This window comes from Macaca nemestrina, chromosome 1, assembly GCF_043159975.1.
Source record: "Macaca nemestrina isolate mMacNem1 chromosome 1, mMacNem.hap1, whole genome shotgun sequence".
NCBI classification, from domain to species: domain Eukaryota; kingdom Metazoa; phylum Chordata; class Mammalia; order Primates; family Cercopithecidae; genus Macaca; species Macaca nemestrina.
Window position 1 is genome coordinate 133,304,747 of NC_092125.1, and position 16,673 is coordinate 133,321,419.

The following is a 16,673-nucleotide window of genomic DNA, read 5'->3' on the forward strand; positions in this document are numbered from 1 at the left end:
ATAGGGATACACCACCACGCCCAGCTAATTTTTGTATTTTTAGTAGAGACGGAGTTTCACAATGTTGGCCAGGCTGGTCTCGAACTCCTGATCTCAAGTGATCCTCCTGCCTCTGCCTCCCAAAGTGCTGGGATTACAGGTGTGAGCCACCACACCAGGCCCAATTTCTTAAACTCAGTAAATATTAACTCATTAATTTTTTCAAGTAATCATTGAGTACTTGCTATATTCTAGGCAGTGTTCCATGCTGGGTTTCAAATAATGACTAATGTAGAACTACAACCATAAAAATGCTCCAGTGAAGTTTCAGAGCCCTGTGAGAGAATGTAGTAAAGAGATCTGGTCTACAGGTCCAGGGAAAGCCCAACTATTAATAAACAGTGAAAAAGAGAGTAGAATACTGAATAATTTTCAAGAAGAAGTTAAACTCCATACTTTTCTTCCCCCCCCCCGAGACGGACTCTCGCTCTGTCGCCCAGGCTGGAGTACAGTGGCGCGATCTTGGCTCACTGCAAGCTCTGCCTCCCGGGTTCACACCACTCTCCTGCCTCAGCCTCCTGAGTAGCTGGGACTACAGGTGCCCGCCACCACACCTGGCCAATTTTTTTTGTATTTTTAGTAGAGACGGGGTTTCACCGTGCTAGCCAGGATGGTCTGGATCTCCTGACCTCGTGATCCACCCGCCTCGGCTTCCCAAAGTGCTGGGACTACAGGAATGAGCCACCGTGCCCAGCCAAGTCCATACATTTTGTATTAAATGAGGCTTTGAGTTTTGCCAAGCAGTCCTGATATGCGAGGTTTGAATTTGTAACTAGTCCTTACCATATGGAAAATAAATTCATGATTTCCTTAAACATTTTTCTTTTTATAAATAGCACAGAAATAAACGTTAGCTCTTTTTTTTTTTTTTTTTTTTTTTTTTTTTTTGAGACGGAGTCTCGCTCTGTTGCCCAGGCTGGAGTGCAGTGCCGCAATCTTGGCTCGCTGCAAGCTCTGTCTCCCGGGTTCATGCCATTCTCCTGTCTCAGCCTCCAGAGTAGCTGGGACTACAGGCGCCCACCACCGCACCCGGCTAATTTTTTGTATTTTTAGTAGAGACGGGGTTTCACCGTGTTAGCCAGGATGGTCTCGATCTCCTGACCTCGTGATCCGCCCGTCTCGGCCTCCCAAAGTGCTGGGATTACAGGCGTGAGCCACCACGCCCGGGCTAACGTTAGCTCTTTCAATGGTTAAAACTTTCAAATTAGTGGTTATCATATTCTGGCATTGCCTAGGAAAGTTTCAGTTGTCGCAAAAATAGACCACACGGCCTACCCCTGGGGTAGTATTAAATATTTTAATACTGGTGAAATAAAATATTTTACCCTACTGGGTCGTCAGGACTTCAGAAATAGAGCCATGCAGTTCAGTTCACTTCAGCTTGTTCCATTGAACCAAAGCTAACATCATTTACTCACTTATTCCTACCTCTGATTGTTAAAGCTGATCATTACCTTTCTTCATATAAGAATTTGTGTACAAGAGAATATCTCTTGTATTACTTCCCAGATGAGTATCGTTTCCATCATTAGGAATAACCATTTACTGGAAGATGAACTAATAATAGTGCAAGAAGGACTAACTGCTAAAAACAAGAAAGAGTAGAACATTTAGCAAATTAAATCATTTGTCAACAAAGTTAGGAATGCTAATAGCTTATTTTTATAATTTCTAAGCATAAATGACTATTCACTACCTTTACAGATAACTTTTGCTTTGTCCGTTTTTTCCCTTAACTGTATTTTTATTCCAGAGAGAATGAAATTTAGCATAACTTGCTGAAGAAATATACATCACTGAAAAATTACTAAAGAAAGATTATTAGACATCTTCAGATCTTTCTTTAAATGAGATTTTCAGATATCTTTCAACTTTTAAACAGCAGATAATTAAATAGCAGTAACCCAACTCAAAACTCTACTTGAGAATTTAAGTTTAGAATTTCAGGCTTTCTTGATTATTTTTGAACTATTTTGTTATTATCTTTAGCATTTTTAGTTTTCTAATTTGTACTCAAATTGTTCTATAATCATATCTGGCTTTCTTTTGGAGGCCTATCTTAGTTATTCTGAGAAATATCTCCCTCCCCTACTCGCTCTACCATGAGAATCATTACAAGGTGAAGGAGAGTGAAATAAAGTACCAAGGGTAAAACATCTATTCCAAGTATTTCTACTGGTATAGTCTGAGTTTATCTAACAACAAAGATTGCATATAGTACCAGTGGAGAATTTTCTCTATCTGTGCTCTGATGTTTCAAAAAAACTGTTAACTGTTAAAACCCACAATTGCAATAAACCTTGAATTATATATAGTTGGAACCAAAAAAGTCATTTTGGTTCAACAACTTAGAACACACAGCACTTTAATAATTTAGATAAACAAACAGTTAAAATATTTACTTGACAGAATGCTTGCTACTGAAGCAGGTTTAGAATGTTTTTTGCTGAAGGTTTTTCTCCCTACAGCAACAATGGGAATAATAATAGATTATTATAAAATGGAATTGCTTCACACAATAATACATCTCATGTAACATCTGAGAATTACAGTGTTAGATCCTGATGGAATGTAGTGAAAAATCACTCAGAGTTCTTTCAAAAGTGAAGATATTAAACAAATACTCTGGTTGCTTTGTCACTGGAATGATTATTTTCGAAGTTTCATCCAAGGAGTTTAGAATGAGTGTCTTTAACTCACAGCTGTTTGTTATTTTTTTTATTTTTATTTTTATTTTTTTTTTAGCTGTGAATATAGCTGAGATGATACAATGTCTACAATTCCTCTGGTAAGAATAAGGTATATTCTCAGGGAATCAGGGTATCAGGAGATAAACCAGGAGAAGGAAACCAGGAGAGGGAAAAAACGTGGAAAAAAAAAGGGAAAGGAAGTATGGAAAGCAAGGAAGAAATGGAGGGTCAGATAAAAAAGATAATAGGGTTTTATAAAAACAACTTAGTTATTCCTAAATAGGATAGATTGCTTATTTCTAAATTACATATAGGAATACTTTAATAGGATTATAAAGAAGAGAAAAGAGGTCTTGTTATCTATTTTAAAATAGTAGATTACACAAAATATTCCTAATCTACTTGGCTGGATAGGAAGGAAGTTATGACAACCAGCTGGCAAATGCATTTTCAAGTTAAATATCAATAAAATGTAGCACCTATGAACAATTTTTGGAATTTTAAACATGTTAGATCAGGAAGCAGTCTTTAACACACAGCATGTAGCCTTTCCACCATCGTACTTACTTTTGTCCGGACAATAGATTGTGTAGTAGTCTTGGGTTTGATGTTGTGGCTCTCACAGGCCTGTTGAATGGTTTGATGGATTTGGCAGTTTGACCTCCAGTGTTCCATATAAAGTGTACTCCATTTCTAAGTGATGCAGGATTTTTCTCAGCCACTTTGCTGACTGAGGACCTCCACAGTTGGTGCTGCCCCCGACTGCCTGGGCCTTGCTTGGCCTTTTGCCTGTTGCTGGAGGCACTCTGCCCACTTGGCCTGCTTGTGTTATGACTCATACCCACATTAGGCCATTCCTGAGCTCTTCTTCTGCATCCAAGAAGAATGAAGATACACTGACAATTTGAAGGATGAAAAGGGTGGGCAAGAATTTTGTATTGAGTGATGGAAAAGCTTTCAGTCGGGAGGGGACATGGGGGTGGTCTCCCACACTTGCAGTCACGTGGTTTCTCTCCCAGTGTGGCTGAGTCTGGGACTTTTATGGGCTCAGAATAAGGGAGTGCATGCTGATTGGTTTGTGAGTATGCAAAGAAAGGCACCACTCAAAGGTGAGCATGGCAGTGTAGAAAACCAATTAGGAAAGGGTAGGTATATGTAAATTAGGTGAAGCTTGGGGATCAGAGAAAAGCATGTCAAACGGGAAGACAGGTTCTCAATCTGGTCCATGGATTTGACTTGTAGCTTGGTTTTCAGGCTTTAAACTGTCTTCCACTTGGAGGTAGGGTTTCACTGAGGACCTGTCCCTATCTGCTAAGGCACTTGTCTGCCTCCTGCCTCTATCATAAGGGCATTCTGAATCATTTATGTCATGTCATTAGGTGGTAGATGAATGAGAGTCAGTACTTTAGTAAAGCATTCAAGAATAGGATGAGTCTTAGAGCTACATGTGAAGAAAAATATATTAGTTTTCAGTAAATTCTAACCAGGAAACTTCTTAAAAAGAGTAGTGGCCCTTTTGATGCTTTAAACCAAACTTAAACTCTTGCTGCTGCTTCAAAGCCATGTCTTTTTGTTTTCAATATAACAAATTATTTAGCCAATTATTAATATGGTGAATATTCGTTGTTGAAGGGGTGGCCTGCCCCTCCACACCTGTGGGCGTTTCTCGTTAGGTGGAACGAGAGACTTGAGAAAAGAAATGAGACAGAGAGACAAAGTATAGAGAAAGATAAAGTGGGCCCAGGGGACCGGCGCTCAGCATACAGAGGACCTGCGCAGGCACTGAGTTCCCTCAGTATTTATTGATCGTTATCTTTACCATCTTAGAAAAAGGGAAGTGGCAGGATAATAGGATCATCGTAGGGAGAAGGTCAGCAGTAAGACATATGAATAAAGATCTCTGTGACAGCCGGGCGCGGTGGCTCACGCCTGTAATCCCAGCACTTTGGGAGGCCGAGGCGGGCGGATCACAAGGTCAGGAGATCGAGACCACAGTGAAACCCCGTCTCTACTAAAGATACAAAAAATTAGCCGGGCGCGGTTGTGGGCGCCTGTAGTCCCAGCTACTCGGGAGGCTGAGGCAGGAGAATGGCGTGAACCCGGGAGGCGGAGCTTGCAGTGAGCCGAGATCGCGCCACTGCACTACAGCCTGGGCGACAGAGCAAGACTCCGTCTCAAAAAAAAAAAAAAAAAAAAAAAAAAAAGATCTCTGTGACAGAGATCTTTATTTAAAGAAAAGTGCTGTGCCTTGATATGCATATGCAAACATCTCCATAAAACTTTTTAGTTCATAAAGAGCAGTATTGCTGCTAGCACGTCCCACCTTCAGCCCTAAGGCGGTTTTCTCCTTTCTCAGTAAACGGAACATACAATCGTGTTTTTACACGGAGATGTTCCATTGCTCAGGGATGGGCAGGAGACAGATGCTTTTCTCTATCTCAACTGCCAAGAGGCCTTCTTTCCTCTTATAGTAGTCCTCCTCAGCACAGACCCTTCACGGGTGTCAGGCTGGGGGACGATTAGGTCTTTCCCTTCCCACGAGGCCATATTTCAGACTATCACATGGGGAGAAACCTTGGACAATACCTAGCTTTCCTAGGCAGAGGTCCCTGCGACCTTTGGCAGTGTACGTGTCCCTGGGTACTTGAGATTAAGAGAATGGTGATGACTTTTCACAAGCATACTGCCTTCAGGCACTTGTTTAACAAAGCACATCCTGTACGGCCCAAACCTTGAGTCACCACAGCACCTGTCTCTTGCAAGGACAAGGTTGGGGGTAGGGTCACAGATCTGTTCCTTTCCTGAGGAATGACTGTTCCTTTCCTGAGATATGAGAGTATTCGTTCTCATATCTCAACAGCGTCTCAAATACAGAACAAAATGGAGTCTCTTATGTCTACTTCTTTCTATATAGACACAGTAACAGTCTGATCTGTCTTTCTTTTCCCCACAGTTGTACCGAAAGATAGAGATAATTTTGCAGATGCTAAAGGTAATATTGAGATATAAAAGTCACTAATTTTGGGTTTTAAATATTAATGTATTGTAGTACAGGGTTTCTCAACCTCATTACTATTGGCATTTTGGGCTGCAATAATTTTTTGTTGTGAGCGCCTGTCCTATGCTGTGCAGGATGTTTAGCAACACACTAGAGGCAAGTAGCACTCTTCTGTTGTGACAATTAAAATTGTCTCCGGATATTGGTAAACCTCTCCAGAGAGGCAATTTATTAATTTTGTTTTATTGATAGAGATAGGGTCTTGCTCTGTCACCCAGGTTGGAGTGCAGTGGTGTGAGCATACCTTTCTATAATCTTTAAATACTGGGCTTAAGCAATCCTCCAGCCGCAGGCTTCTGAGCAGCTAGAACTGCAGGAAAATGTCACCACACCTGGCTAATTTAAAAAAATTTTTTGAGACAGGGTCTAGTGATGTTGCTCAGGCTGGTCTTGAACTCCTAGCCTCAAGGGATTCTCAGCTTGGCCTCCCAAAGTGCTGGAATTACAGTCATGAGTCACCACACCTGGTGGAGAATCACCATTCTAATGGAATAATCCATCTTATATGCATGCTATTTTTAAATTGGCATTTTTAGACAGATTGTTTCACTTAATTCTTAGATTCCTGTGACTGTTCCTTTTCTGAGATATGAGAGTATTCATTCTCATATCTCAAGATTCCTAAGATATGATATTCATTTTATCGGTAAGTCACTTAATTCTTGTGAACCTCAGTTTTCATGTACATGAACACAAAGCTAGAAGGGTTACACCTGGAACTTTTCCCTTAGAACAAATTAATTCTCATATGATATATAATGAAATAGTTGTATACCTGTTGAAAATTGAAACTAGGCCGCATAAAACTTAGAAACTAGGCCTCATAAAAAAAGAACTTAAAAAAATTAACACCAGGTGGCTCTGGATAGGGTCCCACCCTGCCTTGATAGGGTCCCACCCTGATAGGGTCCCACCCTGCCAATTCCGGGAAACAACCTCATGGGGTCCCACCCTGCCAATTCCGGGGGTCCCACCCTGCCTCGAAGTTCCCGGAATCAACAACTCCAGGAAAAAAACCTCATAAGGTCCTGCTCTAACCAATTAGAACAAGACACCTTGCTCAGGCCATAGACAGACCCAATTACCACGCGCCTAAAGCTTTGTTTGAATTTCGCGCCCTAAGCTGTGTTTGAACTTGTGTTTGCCTATATAAACAGCCTGTAACAAGCAGTCGGGGTCCCAGGGCCAACTTAGAGCTTGGGACCCTAGCGCGCTAGTAATAAATAACTCTCTGCTGTAAATCTTGTGTCGGTGATCCTTCGCGGCGACCCCTGCCCAGGAGGGAATCGACAGTTCGGTTCCAACAAAATCAGTGTCTGGGTATGAAATTGTATCTGTATATGATCACAGGTTTGTAAACATTTTGTATAAAAGGCAAAAAAGGCAAGATGACAGAAAATATTTGATTTCTTTTGGTAGTCAAATTTGTTGGCTTCAGAATTCTGATTTCCATTGATGCAGTGGTCGCAACCCTAACTGTTAATTAGACTCACCTGGAGGGCTTGATCGTTGTTAATGCTGGATTCCTATCTTCAAGGATCTGGATTTGAGGAAGGAAAAAGTAGAAAGGAATACTACTTAGTTAAAAAGGAGAATGTCTCACCAGGCACCAGTACACTGCCATTCACCGCCTTTTCTTTCTCTCATTCTCTTCTAAAATGAAGTGAAGAAGATAAAATTTGGGAACTTAAAACTTGGCAAAGAAGGAAATCCTTTTGGCAATATTATAAAGTGAGTGTCTGTGTTCCTACCTTGCAGAGGGAAATCTAAAACTCAGAAAGATTTTGTCTCCTTTGTGGGTTCCTCTTCTTCACCTGCTCATGAAATGGAAGTTTCCTGGACTATGAATATCATTTCAGAAATGAAGACATTAGTAATTTTCTGTTACTGGATCTTTTTATTAAAAGCACCCTCGATGTACATAATTTAATACAAATATACATCTCTTTGGCTTCCTAAGAACAATCGCCAGAGCCAGATGTCTTGAAGGCAGAAATGTCCCTGTATTTCACTAATACAGTGTTTCTTTTTTCTTCCCTAGGTTCCATTTTTAATTTCATATAATCTTATTTTAAATTTTTATTTATTTATTTATTTATTTGGAGGCAGAGTCTCGTTCTGTTGCCCAGGCTGAAATGCAGTGGCATGATCTTGGCTCACTGCAAACTCTGCCTCCCAGGTTCAAGCGATTTTTGTGTTTCAGCCTCTCACGTAGCTGGGATCACAGGCCTGTGCCACAGGCACCTGGCTAATTTTTGTATTTTTAGTAGAGATGGGGTTTCACCATGTTGCCCAGGCTGGTCTCAAACTCCTAACCTCAAGCAATCCACCTGCCTTTTGCCTCCCAAAGTGTTGGGATTACAGGCGTGAGCCACTGTACCTGGCCTATTTTTTTATTTCCATCAAAGCTTCCTTGCCTATAGCATTAAGAGATCTATCTGTAAGTTTTGTTCCCCAAATACCAGTTCACCCAGTCAGCCCCAGCTTCTACTGATCTTTCGTGTTCTTCCAACCGTTTCATATCTGAACTGATTGTTTTGGGTGTTACCTCCATGTTGCTACGTAATATGCTTATATTGCTATTTCTTGTTTTTTTTTTTTTTTTAAATTTTAGGCGTTACTTATTGACTTTTATGGAAGATGTCCATTTAATTATCTTTCACACATACCTTCCCATTCCTCCTAGCCTCTACCACAAACACATTTTCCATCCCCAGTCCAGTCAGTATAACTTCATCATAACTTTGCTATCATAAAAATTCACCACTTATGGTATTAATAACTCTTTTAAGTTTTATGAACAGCTGAGCCATATGGTATACTTTAATTACCTTTCCTTTTCTGCAAAACGTTGTTTTCTCTGTTGTTGAATATCTATTTTTGTTATTGCTTGCTTAGTTTTCTAAGTACTTAGGAACGATCTAGCCCTACTTCTTTTTTTTTTTTGAGACGGAGTCTCGCTCTGTAGCCCAGGCTGGAGTGCAGTAGTGCGATCTCTGCTCACTGCAAGCTCAGCCTCACGGGTTCACGCCATTCTCCTGCCTCAGCCTCCCGAGTAGCTGGGACTACAGGCGCCCGCCACCACGCCCGGCTAGTTTTTTGTATTTTTTAGTAGAGACGGGGTTTCAGTGTGTTAGCCAGGATGGTCTCGATCTCCTGACCTTGTGATCCTCCCACCTTGGCCTCCCAAAGTGCTGGGATTACAGGCATGAGCCAACCGGCCAGCCCTACTTCTTTACCTAGGAATCCTCTTAAAAGTTCCAAAGTGCTAGGTATCCCGTCAATTTTAATGACTTAGAGAACCCTCTTCCCTGGGCGGCTCCAATCGGCACTGGTTGATCTCTAGGTCCACTGTACAGTTGTCACCTTGAGATCTTCCTTCAACGTCACCCTGGCTCCTCTGGGAAAGTTCTTGAACTTTATTGTATAAAATTGTATTGCTTTCTGCTGGAGTTTTCAATATCTAAGACCGATTTGTATGTCCCCAGGTGTTCCTTTTTTAGCAACAGCATCCTGTTCTTGTTTCCTGAATGCAGTATCTCTTCCTATACCTCAGAGGATATTAATCATAGTTTTTCTGAATTTTTCTTCTCCTGCATCTAACTTTAAAAAAATAGTTTGATTGAAATATAATTTCCGGCCGGGCGCGGTGGCTCAAGCCTGTAATCCCAGCACTTTGGGAGGCCGAGGCGGGCGGATCACAAGGTCAGGAGATCGAGACCACGGTGAAACCCCGTCTCTACTAAAAAAAATACAAAAAATTAGCCGGGCGCGGTTGTGGGCACCTGTAGTCCCAGCTACTCGGGAGGCTGAGGCAGGAGAATGGCGTGAACCCGGGAGGCGGAGCTTGCAGTGAGCTGAGATCGCGCCACTGCACTCCAGCCTGGGCGACAGAGCGAGACTCTGTCTCAAAAAAAAAAAAAAAAAAAAAAAAAAGAAATATAATTTCCTTACCAAAAAGTTCACCCATTTAAAGTATATACATGAATGATTTTTAGTCAATTTTCTTTTTTTTTTTTTTTTTTTTTTTTGAGACGGAGTCTCACGCTGTTGCCCAGGCTGAAGTGCAGTGGCGCGATCTCGGCTCACTGCAAGCTCCGCCTCCCGGGTTCCCGCCATTCTCCTGCCTCAGCCTCCTGAGTAGCTGGGACTACAGGCGCCCGCCACCGCGCCCGGCTAATTTTTTGTATTTTTAGTAGAGACGGGGTTTCACTGTGGTCTCGATCTCCTGACCTTGTGATCCGCCCGCCTCGGCCTCCCAAAGTGCTGGGATTACAGGCTTGAGCCACCGCGCCCGGCCAATTTTTAGTCAATTTTCAAAGTTATGCAACAAACACCAAAATATAATCTCAGAACATTTCAATCATCCTCACAAAAAAGCTTATGCCCCACCGCAGTCACTCCCTCATTCCTTCTCATTCTAAACCCCAGGTAACCATTAATCTGCTTTTTGTGTCTGTGTATTTGCCTTTCTGAATGTTTCATATAAACCCAAAATGAAGAATATTCTTTTAGTAAGAGGTTCGGTAACTGTTTTTCTTCAAAAATGTCATAAATGACACAGAAATATTGTGGAAATATTCCTGATTAAAGGGAACTAAAGAGATGACAATTACATGCCACACCTGATCTTAACTGAACTCTGTACTCGATGGGAAAATAAGCTATGGAGGACATTATTCAGTGAACTGACAACACTGGATATAGGAGGTGTATTTGATTAAAGTTTCAGCAATGTTAAATTTACTGGAGTTAACTGTACTCTGGGTGTGTGTGAAGAGGAAGAATTAAGAAAATAAGACAGATGGGGTAAAATGTGAGCAATAAACAGTTTTCAAAAACTCTCAGTCATTGTTATCATTTTCCTTGATTCTGAGACTCCAATTACAAGTGTGTGCGACTGTTTGACACTGTCCTGTGTGTCTCACAAGTGGCGCTTGGTTCTTTCCATTATTTTTCTCTCTTTGCTTTAGTTTCGATATTTTTAATTGATTGGCCTTTGATTTCATGAGTTCAAGCGCTCAGTCTGCTGTTAAAACTACCCTATAAGTTCTTTATTTCAGATAAATATTTTTCAGTTCTAGAATGTCTTTTTGATTCTTTTATATAGATTCCAATTCTCTTTTGGAATTCTCTGTGTTTTCCTTTATTTACTAATTTAGAGACAGGGTCTCCCTATGTTGCTCAGGCTGGTCTTGAACTCCTGGCTTCAAGCAGTCCTCCTGCTTTTGCCTCCTAAAGTGTTGGGATTACAGGTGTAAACCAGGATTTCCTTCTTCTATTTTTTAACATGTCTATAATCTTATTTGAAAAGGTCTATCAGCTAACCTCTGCGAGTGCATCATTTTGATCTGCTTCCCTTGTCTGTTTTTTCTTTTGATTATCTATCACAGTTGCTTTTCTCTTCAAACATTTCTTTATTTTGGGTAACATGCCACATATTGTGAACAAAAGAACTGTAGCGCCTAAATCTGGCCAGGCGTGGTGGCTCATGTCTGTAATCCCAGCACTTTGGGAGGTCGAGGTTGGGGGGGAGGGGATCCCTTGAGGCCTGGAGTTCGAGACCAGCCTGGGCAACATAGTGAAACCCATCTCTATTAAGAAGGAAAGATATTGGAAAATTTATTTTTAAATTTAAAAAAAGAGACTAAAATTGGTGTTATTTTGTTATAGAGAATCGTTTGAATGGATGTATAAATTGTGGCTTATTCAAACAATGGAATCAACTATGGCAGAGAAGAAAAATGAGCCACAAGCTGCACTCATCAATGGGAATAAATCTCAGGAACATAATATGTTACAAAAATTAAGTTAAAAAAGATTAGAAATAATGGAATTCCAAATATATAACGGTTAAAACAGGCAAAACTAAATCGTATATTAAGATATACATATATAACACTACAGAGATAATTAGGAAAATGACTAACATAAAATCAGGAGGGAGAATCCACCAGTGGCAGAGAGGAATCTAATTTGGAGGGGTAGGCAGTGCACTTTAGTGATACTGGTAAGGTTGTCTTCTAAAGCTCTGTAAAAATCTCCCATAAAATACCTCCAGAAAAATCTGTTGATCATGCCTTACATATTGCTGCAAGGAAAAACACCATCTTAACAAAATCTTAATATTTTCTCAGAAGGGGTAAGTCAGGGTATGGTATTTAAAGAGTGTTGGGACATAGCTGGGTGATTTTTAAGGCAGCTATTGCAAGGTGGAGCTGGTTGGGATTAGGCAGAGTTTAAAAATAATAGCTTTGTATTGGTGGACAAAATGAGGCAAGTGTTTTAAAATAAATCTTGATGAGCAAGATAATTATCAGAAAAATACTGGTGAGCAAGCTGTTTTAGTTGGTTTACAGTCTCATCTTCCTAGACAGGAATTCCTGAAATAAAAAGCTACTATCTTTGCATGGCTGTAGTATTGTCTAAAATAGGGGCAGGCTATTTGTTTTCCTTTTCAACTCTGTGGTGGGTTCATGCTGTTCACTTAATTGTTGTTCTTTAACGATGCATATGTTATGTTTCAAAACACAATTTCTTTTTCTCTAGGAAAGCAATTATACTTAAACATTCCATAAGAAATTTATATTCCATTCACTGAAAGAAAACAAACAAAACAACAAAAGAAATTTATAGGCTGAAAACTGATAAACTATCCCCTTAAGTCAGAGTGCTGGGATTACAGGTGTGAGCCACCACACTCAGTCCAAGCTTATCTTTTTAAATGTGTTCTGTAACATGTAAAGGGTGGGAAGCACTGGCTTGGGGAACTGTGTCTTATGGAAATGGCATATTTTTAAACACTAGACTCACAATTGGCTCAGTGGAACTATGACATCATGAGAAACACACAGAAATGAAGACCCCCGAGGGAAGCATATATTTGCTTATTTCTGAGTATGCAGAGCTGAATTCCAGTAAGTGAATCTCTAAGAGAAATAGATCTCTAGCCAGATGTGGGTTGTGTGCCTGCAATCCCAGCTACTCTGGAGGCTGAGAGAGGCTGAGGCAGGAGGATTGCTTGAGCTCAGGCATTCAAGACCAGCCTAGGAAAAACAGTGAGACTGTATCTCAAAAAAAAAAAAAAAAAAAAAGGAAACAGATCTCTAGGTCTAAGAGTTAGTGCTTTGAAGTTGCTTAAAGAAAATAAAAAAGCTGATCTTTTGTAGACATTCAGAAAGAAGGGAAGTCTATCAAACAGTCACACTCTATTTATTGCAAACTAGTTCATTTATTTGTCTGAAATACACTTCCCCACGTTGTCCAATGATGAGAAAGACCAAAGTAGAATTAAAATCAACCAAACCAAAACCAACAAAAATTCCTGTAAAATTCTATCTTGCTTTATTAGTAAAGACTTCAGTAATAGCTCTTCTGCTTCTTTAGAGTTTAAGTATAAAATTAGAATTTTTTTTTTAGATGAGAAAATTTGTGATTTTAGCCAAGCCTTAAAATTTGCCATCAATTTAGATGATGTAAACTTTGAGTTGTTTCCCCTATGGTTAAAATAAACAAATAGGCTGGTGCAGTGGCTCATGCCTGTAATCCCAACACTTTGGGAGGCTGAGGCTAGAGGGTCGCTTGAGTTCCGGAGTTTGAGGCCAGCCTGGGCAACACAGTGAGGCCTTATATCTACAATATATTAAAAATTAACCAGGCTTGGTGGCACATGCCTGTAGTGCCAGCTCTCTGAGAGGCTGAGGCAGGAGGATCACTTGAGCCTAGGAGTTGGAGGCTGTAGTAAACTATGATCATACTACTGCATTCCAGTCTGGGTGACAGAGTGAGACTGCCTCTAAAAACATTACAAAAAGTAAACAGATTATTGTCTACCCCTGCTTATAACATCTAAGAGACAGTGAGCTCATATTAAAAGAAATATTTGAGAAGTTCTTGAGTATTCTGTCATTAAATGCTAGCTTTGGTTCTTGATGACAACGGAACCATCATATCAGCTCTGGGGTGCACACCCTTGACATCTATCTTATGTAGACCATTATTATTTAGGTTCTATTATAGGCAGTGAAACTTAAATATACTATGGGTTGCCCTCATGAATTCTTACTACCCACAGATGTTATAGTCACTGTTTTTGCAATTGAAGAAGCAAAGGTTCAGGGAGGCAAGTAATCAGCTTTGGGAAAAGCAAGGAGACACTATAACAATAGGACTGGAAAGAGACTGAGGCCGAATCATAGCAAATCCTCAATGTCCTCTGACCACTAATAGACAGTATCAGTGTTCAAGAAAGGTTTTCCTCATAGCTCTATGAGGGATAGAGTAAATTGTCATCAATTTAAAGATTATTATGTTAATCTATGCACAAGATAAAGAGTATGAGTAGAAATCTGCAGTCAGGTAAAAGCGACAAGACTTTGTGATCCATTGAATGTGATGTGGGAGCCAAGATAAATCATTTTTGGAGTACTGCTCCTTGATGTGATAAAAAAGATATCTAATAAGACTTAGTGCTCAGTTTTGTACTTTGAAAATATATCAGTTACAATAAATATATTAACATTGAACACTTGCAGAATTAAGTGCCATATTTTTTAGAAAATTTCCATAGCTTGTTCCCTTTGGTGTTAAAAATGCATGGGCACGGGCCCTGCCTTTTGACCGAAATTCCTTTGGACCAACTTTAACCAGTTGGCCTTCTCTTAATTATTAACACTTCCTGTTGTCTCTGACTTTTCTGTTTCACCTTCCTTGATAAGATACTTACATTTGCAAATTTATCCTATTTGTATAACCAAGCCCATGCTTGTCACTGAGTCTACACATTTAGCCAGGAACACATGGGTTATCCTATTAGTGCAGACGGCTGCAGATACGAGAATTTTGGCCAGGTAATAATAAAGAAGTATACCTAGGCTCAAGCGGAACAGACCTAATGCTTTCCATGGCAAACTGATAATAGCAACAGTGGGTCCTATGGGTTGACGGAGGGAGGAAGCAGGAGGGCAAGCACAGAAGACAGCAATCTTGAGGGTTTGTGTAAGACAATTTGTGATAGGAAAATCAGAGTTTGAGTCTTGGGTCCAACAATTTATCTGCTATGTGATTTATGGTAAGATTATCAATGTTCTGATTTACAAAAGGGATATAATACCTCCAATGTAAAATTCCTTACATAGTAGGGGCTCCATTAATGTTTCTTGAATCTGAATTTTCTATTCTGACCAATTGACCATCAAATTGAACCAAAATGGGTCACAGCAATCATTAAATTAGGAAGAATCAAAAATTAGGAAGAATTCCAACAAGCTAAAAATTTTTAAATAAATAGCTTATGTTTTAAGATAAGATTAAATAATGCCAATATGTCTGTTGTTATCAATAGTATGAGGGCATGTTTAGTAAAAATGCTAAGAGCATAGTTTTTGGATTTGGAAAAATACATATAAAGAATAAGTGGGAGTAAATAAGATTCTGAAAAAGAAGTCTAGGGAACTGATGAGACAGAAAGGTGGTGAGAAAACGCTCTAACAAATATTAAAACAACAACTAGAATAGTGAGATAGGTGAATGGGCACAGAAAACAGTGTATTCTAGTAGACCCTACCATTAAAGAATAATTCAAGATTAAAAAAGGACTTCCCATCAATCATACTCAACTTATAAGTTTGGGATTTAACAATTTGGAAAAAAAACCTAAGTAATGTCTCACCTCATACCAGATGCACTTATAAAAAATAAAACTAGAAGGAAATAGAAACAGTGGTGGTTATTGAGACTGACATAAACATTGAAGAGACAGAAGAGATTATAAAGGTGGAGGCAAGTGCTGAAAGATCTGATTAAAGAAAAAACTGGCCAGAAATGGTCACGCTTATCATCAGCACTTTGGGAGGCTGAGGTGGGATGAGATGGGAGGACTGCTTGAGCCCAGGAGGTTGAGACCAGCCTAGACAACACAGTGTGGCCCCCATCTCTACAAAACAAATGCAAAAATTAGGTGGGTGCAGTAGTTGCACGCCTGTCATCCTAGCTACTTGGGATGCTGAGGTGGGAGGACAGTTTGAGCCCAGGAGGTTGAGGCTGTAATGAGCTGTATGTAATCAGGCTTGGGCAGCAAAGCAAGACTCTCTTTAAAAAAACAAAAACAAAACAAACAAACGAAAAACCGTGCTCTAACCAACATAACTACAGCCGGAATGACAAAGTATTAGCACTACTCTATAATTCAAGGCTCATACAAATTGGCGGGTGGTGGCGGGGGTTGTTGCAGGGAAACCAACAGCTACTAAGCAAATTCCATGAGTTTATTATATTGGCACACTGAGGTTCTATATAAATAATTTTGGCAAGTTTGCTGTGATAGTTACAGGTTGGGATTTTTAGGTTAATATCTTTTATCTGAAGATGAAGATATACATATCTGCAGTAAAAAGAAACCAACAGTAGCTAAGGCAAAAACCAAATTGATCAACGTTGGTCATTAGATGCTTTTCTATAAATACGTATATTATTCAGTAATATAATGAAAAGTAAAAAAAAAATTTGGCTACTTTAGGAGGTACGTATATATATTATGTCTTCTGGCCTGTAGTGTTTACTGTTAGTAAGTTGATCAAAAGTAAATAAAAAATTCACACTTGAGTAAAAGGTTTCAAGAAGTACCAGGAAAGTGCACAGCTTATTTTTATTTATTTAAAAAAATTATTTTTATTTTTCCAGGAGGCCCATTGTCACCAGAAAAGAAGTGTATAGTTTCTAACAGATTTATAAATTGGAAGTTGATTTTGCTCCTTTCAACATGCCTAATGAAATAAATAATCCAAACAGTATAAAGTTCTTCCTGCTCTCTGCCTCCTGCAAAAAGGTAAGCACCTAAAGTAGGCAAGCACTGAATAAATGGCTCTGGTCAGCACTGACAAATTAAT